Source organism: Argentina anserina, chromosome 3, assembly GCF_933775445.1.
Source record: "Argentina anserina chromosome 3, drPotAnse1.1, whole genome shotgun sequence".
NCBI classification, from domain to species: domain Eukaryota; kingdom Viridiplantae; phylum Streptophyta; class Magnoliopsida; order Rosales; family Rosaceae; genus Argentina; species Argentina anserina.
In genome coordinates this window covers 6,554,803-6,564,366 of record NC_065874.1, presented here as the reverse complement: position 1 = coordinate 6,564,366, position 9,564 = coordinate 6,554,803, and the positions used below count along the sequence as shown (strand labels likewise).

Here is a 9,564-nt window from a genome sequence, read left to right as displayed (position 1 = left end):
CGATCTCTTCCAAATCGAATCAAAACAACCACAAATTCACATGAAAGCATCACAATAACCAACCTAGGCTAACCTCACCTCGATTCGAGCTTGAGAACCACCGGAGATAGCCAGAGATGAGCTTGACAGCGGCGGAGGGAAAACGCAGAAGCTGGGCGACGTCGTGCAGCTTCACGGCGGCGAGGCACGTTGCGGCGAGCTCGAGGGTTGCAGCGGAGGGTCGTGCGATGCTCTAGGGACCGATGGTGAGAGACACGGAGGCCTGGAGACGGAGATCGCCGGTGAAGATTCCAGAGGGAGAGAGAGAGCTCGGGGGGAAAGAGAGAGAGAACGAGGGAGGCGGGTGCGAGAGAGGAGAGAGAGGGGTTTCCAAAAAAGGAAACCCTAATCTGAAAAATGTCTTTTTTATACCTGTTTCTAAAATCGGAAACTAACTTCCAAAGTCAATAACTTTCACGTCCGACGTCCGATTCGAACGCGTGACGCGTATCGACGAGTTGTACAACTTTCGCGAAGGAAGTTTTTACAAACGACCGACGGAATGAAAGTCGATTCTCACGTCGCGAAAACGTAACGTTTTTCTAAATCTAAGTTCCGATAACGTTTCCGTGTTCGATTTCCGACGTCGCAAAGCGACACAAACACGTTTATAGAATTTTCACAATCTTTATAAATTTAGAAATAATCTAATAATCGTTCCGAAAAAAATCGGGTTATTACACTACAGGTCGGAGAATAAGAAGGATGCCCAAAGTGAAATTCTGGGTGCCCTAGAACAAATTCGATATTTGCATTGTTTTCCTTTCCGGCAGAATTGTTTTCTCATTTCGTCTTCTGCTGTCGAATTTTTTTCATGACAGAAAGAAATGTTTCTTTCAAAACTTAGGGTTTTTGGCTTTCAAGCAGAGTTAGAATTACGTGGTGATAACGTGTTACAGAATAATGTAATACACATCAGAATAGAGAGAATTATCATCTTTATTCATTGATAAGAATACGTTTATATAAGCATTACATCAAGTATCCCATAAAATAAGAAGTTATATATCATTTCTTATCTAGACTAATATATATTAATTATGACAATATACACTAAAAGATTAGAGAGAGTAATTATCTTACAACACAGTAGGTGACCTCTCTTTCCTTAAATAAAAACAATAATATTATAGATGATATTAATTAACGGCAGAAAGTTGACTGTGATACTTGGGTATTGGGAGCTAAGATGTAATTGCTATTTTGTTGGACCTAAATACGAAATCGTTCTCCGGAATAGTCGTACGTGGCTCAATTACAATGTGGTTCACACCCGCCGCCCTGATGTGCTCTTTCTTCACTACCTGGGGGGTTTGGGTTACAAGGTTGTGCTCCCCTCAGCGAGCATTTAACGAAATTTCGTTGTATCTTTGCCTCGATGATCATTTCCTCTGCATTGACATTAAGAAAGTTGAGTAATTAACAAAAATTACCAGGGCTTATAAATTCAGCAACCGATTAAGAGATCTTGTGTGTGGAAATACTTACTGCTGCTCGAAAACTTGGAAACTCTGGCAACTGCCATCTGTGACGAAAACGATAATAATAGCAATAAGAAAATTAAGGGAATCAAGTAGACAGCGTCGCAAGCTTTCTTATTGTGAACCATTGAATCAGATAACCTTCTATCAATGACCAGGTATAGACGTTCTTCGTTTCATTTCTTTTATAGCAACATATGATTGCGCATTAGGTACTGCAAACTTGGCCGCCGCCTTTCAAGATTTGTCTTGGTCTTCCCGGAAGGATGACCACACGAATACCTTATCCCTACGATTTTTTTTTCAGTGGGCTGTAACCAACTAACCCTAAGATTTGTCTTGTCATTTTTTCCATCGTTCAAAATAGAACTAGTCATTCCTCATCTCTCTAAAAAATATATATATATATATATATATATATATAGAACGAGTCATTCCTCATAAAATATATATATAATATTTCTATATATATATATAGTCATTCTCATTATTCAAAGATGAGAAGATAATGTGCTAAGACGTGGTAGCAGATTTTGGAAGATCACTTGGCGCGCTAATGTCCCCCACCAAAAGTCCTTTAAGTCTTTTGTATTATGTCAAGTCCGACCTAACGGGGCATTTACCCGTTCTTAAAGAAGACTTGGACTAGTGTACAAGGACTTGGACTGATCGATCAAGTAAATGAAATATTCCTGCGGGTCTCCCATTCTCTCCAACATAGGCTCAGTTTGGCATTATTTTTGGACTCTGTTTTTGGTCCAAAAGTGTTGTTGATGAAACTCCAAGGTGTTTGGTAACCTCTCAGATATCTACTTTTGACCACAAGCGCTTCCGCCCACAGCAGAATTTTAAAAGCTACTCAGGACTAGCTTTTCATTTCCGCTTTTGCAGAAACCATGTGATCATACCGGTAAACATTTCAACAAAATAAAATAAAAATCAATTGATCTGATTCTCTCTCTCTATACATATATTACAACAATCAATAGATTTATAGAACCTAAAAAAAATACTAATAAATCCAGAAAACGTATGTCGTATGAACTTATTGAATTGACTCTAATATATTTTGTGTGGTGATTCTCTTTAATTAGGGTGAGAATTTATTTTATATAATTATAGAGTTTTATGTAAGAATTTACTAAAAACTCAAGTTTGCCAACATATGTTAAAAATTAATGGAGGTGATTGTCCATTAATAATCATTTTAGTAATTTATACCACTCAAACACTTTTTACTTATAACTTATCAAACATTTAAAATTATTTTTTGGTCTCACAATAATTTCAAAACAGTTTATCAAACACCTCAGCTGATTTCTCGCAGCATATTCAAAAGCAAGTATGTTCACAGCACATATGTGCCTAACTGGGCCTATAATATGAAATCAAACGCAGTAGGGAAAGTTCAACACTGAACTATACGACTGCATGACCATAGCTCATTTGCTCATGCAACCAATGTAGAATACTAAAAAATACAACCAGAAGTAATTGAACGATTTATACATAAAACACATTTAAAAAAAACATGAGAATCATGACAACATCATATTTTTACGGTAAAGCTTGCTTTCTTGCTTGCGTCATTTTGTACGGTTTCATCACCAAACAATGCTTTTGCTTCTGCTAGTTCTAAATCTAGTGAGCATAAATAAGATGCTCTTGTTTGAGTACAAACATGTACCAATTAGTTTGATCATTTCATTTCATGTAAGCTTTACATTTTGAGAAAATTAGATATAAACCTATTATTGGTAAGTCTCTTTTAAAATAAACTCATGCATATTTTTCCTACATTTTACACTCACTCTATGTAAGAAAACCTACTATATGGAGCGTATGTCTATAATATTGGTGTTTTCTATTTTTCATATTACTGATTTTCCTTTCAAATTGTAGAATCTATATTTTGTATGTTACTCAATCTTTATATCAATTTGAATTTCAAACAGTAAGCTAAAATTTAGTTTAATTTAACTTTATGTCATAAATTTTACATTCTTAATTTTTGACCTTGTTTTATATTTACTTTACTCACTTGATTATATATATTCTCTTCATCGAAGTATTTCGGCCATTTCAAACAAAGTTTCATATTTTCTTTCAAAAGATGAAAATAGACTTTGATTAGAATCTTTAGAAAAATTTGTATTCTTGTTTCAAAGTAAGCGAAGAAGGTAAGTGTCTATAGTACTTCTTGCATATGTCTTTGTGAGTTGATTGAAGAAATATTTGGAAAGAACAGAAAGAATTGAAGAAGAAGAAAGGGGAGAAGCGTTTTGAATAACAAATTGGATTGAATTTCAGTCCTAACTCACATATCAGCCTTGATTTTCATACTCAGAAACATGTCTAATCGCAAGGTACATAATTTTTTTCTTTTGCAATCTTTTCTCTTTTGGATATATTATTATTTCATGTTTAAACTTGATCAAGAGAACCTTTTACTCTCCACTATTTACAATTTTAATCTACTTATTAACAAAGTAAAGCGTGATTAAGTTAACGTTGATCACAATAAGTTATATACATATGACTTAAGCGTGATCAGTTGGAACGTCCCAGTTTCTCATCTATTACTAGTGGTGCTTCAAAAATGATGCTACATATATATCCCCATTGCTAGAGATCAGTGAGGATGCAAATCACACGAAAATATGCTAAATATACCCAAATGAACAAATTCACACACAAATGGAAATTTTTGCTATTTCTAGAACCATAAAAGTTTGCTATATCCATTAACACACAAATGGAATAGAGGTCAAACTTAGCAGATCCAGTTTTTATCAAATAATCCAAATCCTCCCATGTTCTTCATGTTCAAACCAAGCCACACAAGCTGAACCCAGAATACAAAATGTGGGTTCCCTTCAATTCACAGCAAGTTCTACATAATAAAACATAAACCCAGCAAGAACAACAAAAATTGGATCCAGATTCAGATTTGAAACCCAATCCCAAATTGAACCCAAACCCAATACCTATTTAGCAAAGCCGTAGGAACTCCTTCACAAGCCGAAGCCGTAGATTTTGCTTACAGCGACGGTGGCTGCAGCGGTGTCGACAATGAAGGCTCCGATCGAGACTACCTTCTCATGATGACTGAGTTTTTACGGTGAGCGTGATTGAGAGAAAGAGGTTGACTGGGTTTTCACAGGGGTTTTTGAGAGAAAGAGGTTGGGGTTTTTGAGAGCTGACTTTGTTTTCGGGGGTTTCAGATCTGGTCTGAAATGGAAGCTGCTAGGTAGGGTGAAGTGTTAGTGAGGGGGGAAATGAGGGGAAAAAAATTTGTTGAGTGTTAAAAGAAATAGAAACAGGAGGGAAGAACTAAGGTTTTTAAGACAATGGATTTGTTTTAAAAAACCATTTTCAGTAATCTGTATAAATAATGAGTCTAAATTAGGGGTGTAAATGAGGTGAGCTGAGCCGAATATTAGGTTGTTAAAGTTTAGTTCGTTTCAGTCGATCGAGCTTGAGTTTGGCTAAAATTTGATTTTTGTGCTTCATGTTCAGGCCCCCCTATGATCTTTAATTACCTATGTTCATTACTTAAACTTATTCTCTTTAGCAAAGTTTAGGAGTGACATGCACCCTCCAATGCTAAAGACACTGAGACATAAGATGAAAACCTAAATTGGCTTATCATGATTTACTTTGAATATAAAACATATTATGGTGATACATATATCATGGTTAAACTCAAGTCATAGAACTAAGATGTTATTAGGGCTGGGCGCGGGTTCAACCCGGGCTATTTTTTTCAGGGCCCGGCCCAGTTATGACGGGCCAGACTTTGTTCTTAAAAAATCAGGACCCGGGTAAAATCAGGACCCGGGTAAAACCCGGACCGGTATTATACGGGGGTTTTCTGGGCCTAACTCTGTTTTTCGTTATGTTCTAGTGTCATTGTATCTATTCTATAAGTTTATGATCACTTACGAAAGCCAATTACATAATGACACCTAATGTCCTGGGTTTCCGGGTTTTTTTTGTTTAAGGATTTGAAGGCCCGGGACCGGCCCGACCCGTTTATCACATGAGAACACACGAGCCCGGAAAAAAGCCCGGCCCGCCCGGACGGGCCCGTCGGTCCGGTCCGGGTTTTTTTTCTTCTTCGGCTTTTTGCTCAACCTTAGATGTTATGGGCCCGTCGGTTCGGTTTTCGGTTTTTCTGTCTTAAGTGCCACCCCTAGTATGTTATCTCCGACTTTGAAATTCTAATTTTAGAGTTTGGCATTTAATTAAATATATCTAATATTTCCTATTAATCCCTTTTGAGCCTTAGCAGACCCTCACTTTCTCTCTCAGCTCTCACTCAGCCCCGATTCTCTCTCTCTCTCTCACATCCAAGATCTACAAAACTCCAACACCGATTACCTTCGCCACCTCCTGCAAACCCCTAACAATTTCCATCAACCGGAACAACTAAAAATCATTATTTAGTTGATAACTTCATCTAAATATTTAAACCCTTTGATATTTCTTTCTCTTCATCTGGATCTCGTCTCCCCTTCTCTCTCGAAGACAGACGCTGCCGCTAACTTCACTGTTGCCAAGCATCTTCGTGCGACTGGCGCAGGACAACGGACCTCCATCAAATGAATTTCCATTTATTTTCTCTTCAAAGCCCATGTTTTGGATCTCACACGCAACCCGACCTCCTTCAGATCGGAGAAGACTAGATCTGCGAATTGATTGATTCCCAATCGTCAATCTTCTTTGTGGCTTGCAATTGATTTTCCTCAGCTTCTTTTATCTTTCCTTACTCTCTCTAGTCTTTAGTTTCTCAAATTGAAGTTGTATTCTTTTTTGGGTTCATGGATCTGGTGGTGTTGTTCAATTCCAGCCGCCGGAACACAATTGGGATTATACAAGAGAATTTTATGTATTTTGTGTTTTCCTACCTGTTAATGCAATGGTTATTTATGTACCCAATTGAGTGTTAGCCTGCTTTCCTGGTTTTTCTGTTTGTCAATTTGTAATGTTAGTATTCGGTATAATAGGATTTCCTCTTGATTTGGGTTCTTAGTTTGCCATTCTTTGGCTTTGTTGCTTCTCTTTTACCGACATGCTTGTGAAGATCTGTATTTGCTTTGGGTGTATATATATTGTTGGGATTAAGGATAAAGAGTTGTATCACTTGACTTGTTTCACATCTGAATAGCTTGTTGCGGAAACATGGAACTTTATATGGCATTGTGAACTTGTTTCTCTAAATTTTCTATATTGTTTGGTGATTGTTTTCGTGTTGTTGGCACTGTTAATCATTTGATTATGATATTGTTTTTTATTCTTTATTCTTGCATAGTAAGCATCTAGTGGTGTTTACAGGTGCAGGAATATCAACTTCTTCTGGTATACCTGATTTTCGAGGTCCTAAGGGAATTTGGACTCTGATATTGTGGATTATGTTTTTTCTTCTTCTTGAAGTTCTATGTTAAACACTTTAAATATATTTTTCTTAGAGAAACTTCCTGGTTGAAGGGAACTGTTTTATTGAATTGAATATGAGTTTTGAAGGTCTTATGTTAGACATGATGACCTGGCATCCTTGAGAAATGTACCCTTTTGACATTTTGATTTAAATGGTTTCTGTTTCATTTTTCATCCCTGCAAAATCAGTAACAATCTACTCTAGTTTCTTGCCTTTCATAGAGCCCATGTATCTTCCTCTGCTTCTATATGTTAACTATTGTGGTTCAACATAGGGTAAACTCATTAGGCTGAATAAGTCAGTGTGCTTTTAAAAATAGTTTATAACCACTATAAGATCTATAAGAAAAATCATTTCTGCTACATCACTCTTACTACATGAACTAACATTAAAAGTACAAATGATTTGAGAAAAGTTCAAATTGGCCTTTTTAAGTTCATCCCTCTAATACATTGACCATATTTTATGAATTCATGGGAAACTGATTTCCATTTACTAGTGCAGCGTGAAGGCAAAGCCTTGCCATAAGCATCATTACCATTTCATCGTTCAAGACTTAGCTTGTAAGGAGTATCTTAAGACTAATTTTACATTCAATTGTCATATAGTTGGTGTGCGGAATGCTCGTAAAATTTCTGGTACTTTTAGCATACCAATTATTGGTGTTCATCCCATGGAGGCTCATGCTCTTGTAGCCAGGTACCTCAATGCTTTATGTATCTCTACACTTCAACTGTAAATTGGAGTACTCTTATACTTATCGGAATTCTCTCTTTTCTCTCTCTCTCTCTCTCTCTCTCTCTCTCTCTCTCTCTATCCCAGATTAACTGAACAGGAACTACAATTTCCTTTCATGGCCCTGCTTATTTCAGGTGAGGTAATCTACATCATCCCTGCATAAGGTCGTTTTATAGATTTAATTAAGATCCATCTACATTTTTGAATTAGATGAATGTATTGAATGTTTTAACAAGAAACTAATGACAACACTTGAGTGAATCCATTGGTTACTTTTCTGTTGCATATTTAAGCGATATTTTTAACAATTGTTAGTTGCTTCTATACACTAAATGATGTGTCTAAATGCAATGTCTATCTTTAGTTCAACCAGAAATTGATAGTTGGTAAGTCCTACTTTGTGATCATGCTGATATGAATTGTTGCTATTTGGTTTTGGATTTTGAACTTATGTTTTTGTTGGTGATTGATGAAAAGGCCACGGAGGCAGCTCTTGGTAATAGCAAGGACTATTCACTCAAGTAATATATGTTGTTTGTTGAGAAGCTGCAGACGAAAGCCAAGGTCAGTCTTCTTACTCATCACCATTACAAACCAGCTTTACCGTTGGGATCATAGTCATTTCTTGATGAGGGCAGAGTGTACTTGCCCAGTATTCATCATAGATGTGCCAAGTTTGTAAATGCATATGGACTTTGAGAAGAGGAAGTATGGTAAATGAAATTTTAGATTAGCTTGAATTGACTTATCCATATTTAACTAACTAACTAACCATGAAGATTCTTTCAAGTCATGAGGAAACAACATCTATTGTCCCAAGTTCTACTTAACCTTATAAAATCACTTCAAATATCTCTATAATTTTTATTACTGCACATCTGATCTGAATGCATTGCCATCTAGGTCAAAGCAGGTGTTAGTTAGATTATGCGACATACCCTGTCGGACTTGAAGTGGCCTGCAATTGATGACATGGGCTAGATCTACGTTCTTGTCACCTTATTGGTAACCTCTATTTATCTTCCTTTTTATTTCGATTAGGTTAGTATTCAAATTCAGGTTATGACTTGAAGTTTCATGAGCTTGTTGTGATGATTTGGCTGGTTTGTTTGATAGTAGCCTTGATATGTTTTTCTTGATTCAGGCTTTTCTTTCCGAGATCCCAATTTTAGAACTCAACATAGTGGTCTAATATAACATCACACAATATAGTACTTTTTTTAATGTTGTTTAATAACATTATCAAACAACTGAGTATACATGTGGTATAATGTGCAAAGAGAACATCAAAATAGACGATACATATGAATATTATGATACATGTTGTCTAATACACTTTCTGACACAGTGGTCATCCACTAGAAGATTGAAACCCTAGAAAAGAAATATATCTTCGCGGTTTGTCTCATCAAAACATCTTGTCTTCCCATCAGAAGAAAGATATCTTTCCAGTCTTCTTGTTTTCCAACAACACGTGAATATGACAGATCATAATCAAGGTACGGTTTTGTTCTTGTTGATGTGTTAACTGAATGAGTATTGGTTAAGTTAAAAACACATTTTTTTTCACATTTCAATAATCATAATTTACGGGCATATTAGAAATAACTACGTTATTGCCTATCATGTATTATTGTCGCTGTGATTCTCACAAATCAGTGTCAAGCACATTTGAAAAACAAATAATACAGTATTGAAAAGTTGACATGTGTAATCATTAACAACTTTTTAACCAATACAAAATTTTTCTAAGACAATAGCATCTGAATATAATTAGAAATTATATGAGCACTTTGTGCGACGTTCTTAACATGTTTTTACCTCCAGTTGTACTTTGTTTAGCTCTTATTGTTGTAGTATTTAGTC

At 36.1% G+C, this 9,564-nt stretch overlaps 2 long non-coding RNA genes across 4 annotated transcripts; one reads left to right on the top strand and one right to left on the bottom strand.

The window, feature by feature from the left end:
- Positions 1-960: 960 nt before the first annotated feature.
- Positions 961-1,866, bottom strand: LOC126787946 (uncharacterized). Its single transcript, XR_007671298.1, has 2 exons — positions 1,528-1,866; positions 961-1,430 (listed from the first exon to the last, which is right to left on the bottom strand). It is a non-coding gene; the product is annotated as an uncharacterized LOC126787946 (long non-coding RNA).
- A 5,148-nt stretch (positions 1,867-7,014) lies between these two features.
- LOC126787949 (uncharacterized) lies at positions 7,015-9,281 on the top strand. 3 transcript variants are annotated; one of them, XR_007671309.1, is made up of 5 exons: positions 7,015-7,659; positions 7,783-7,837; positions 8,176-8,262; positions 8,602-8,703; positions 9,047-9,281. It is a non-coding gene; the product is annotated as an uncharacterized LOC126787949 (long non-coding RNA). The 3 variants fall into 3 exon arrangements; XR_007671308.1 differs by lacking the exon at positions 9,047-9,281 and adding an exon at positions 8,843-8,875; XR_007671307.1 differs by lacking the exon at positions 9,047-9,281 and having other exon boundaries at positions 8,602-8,899.
- Positions 9,282-9,564: the final 283 nt, after the last annotated feature.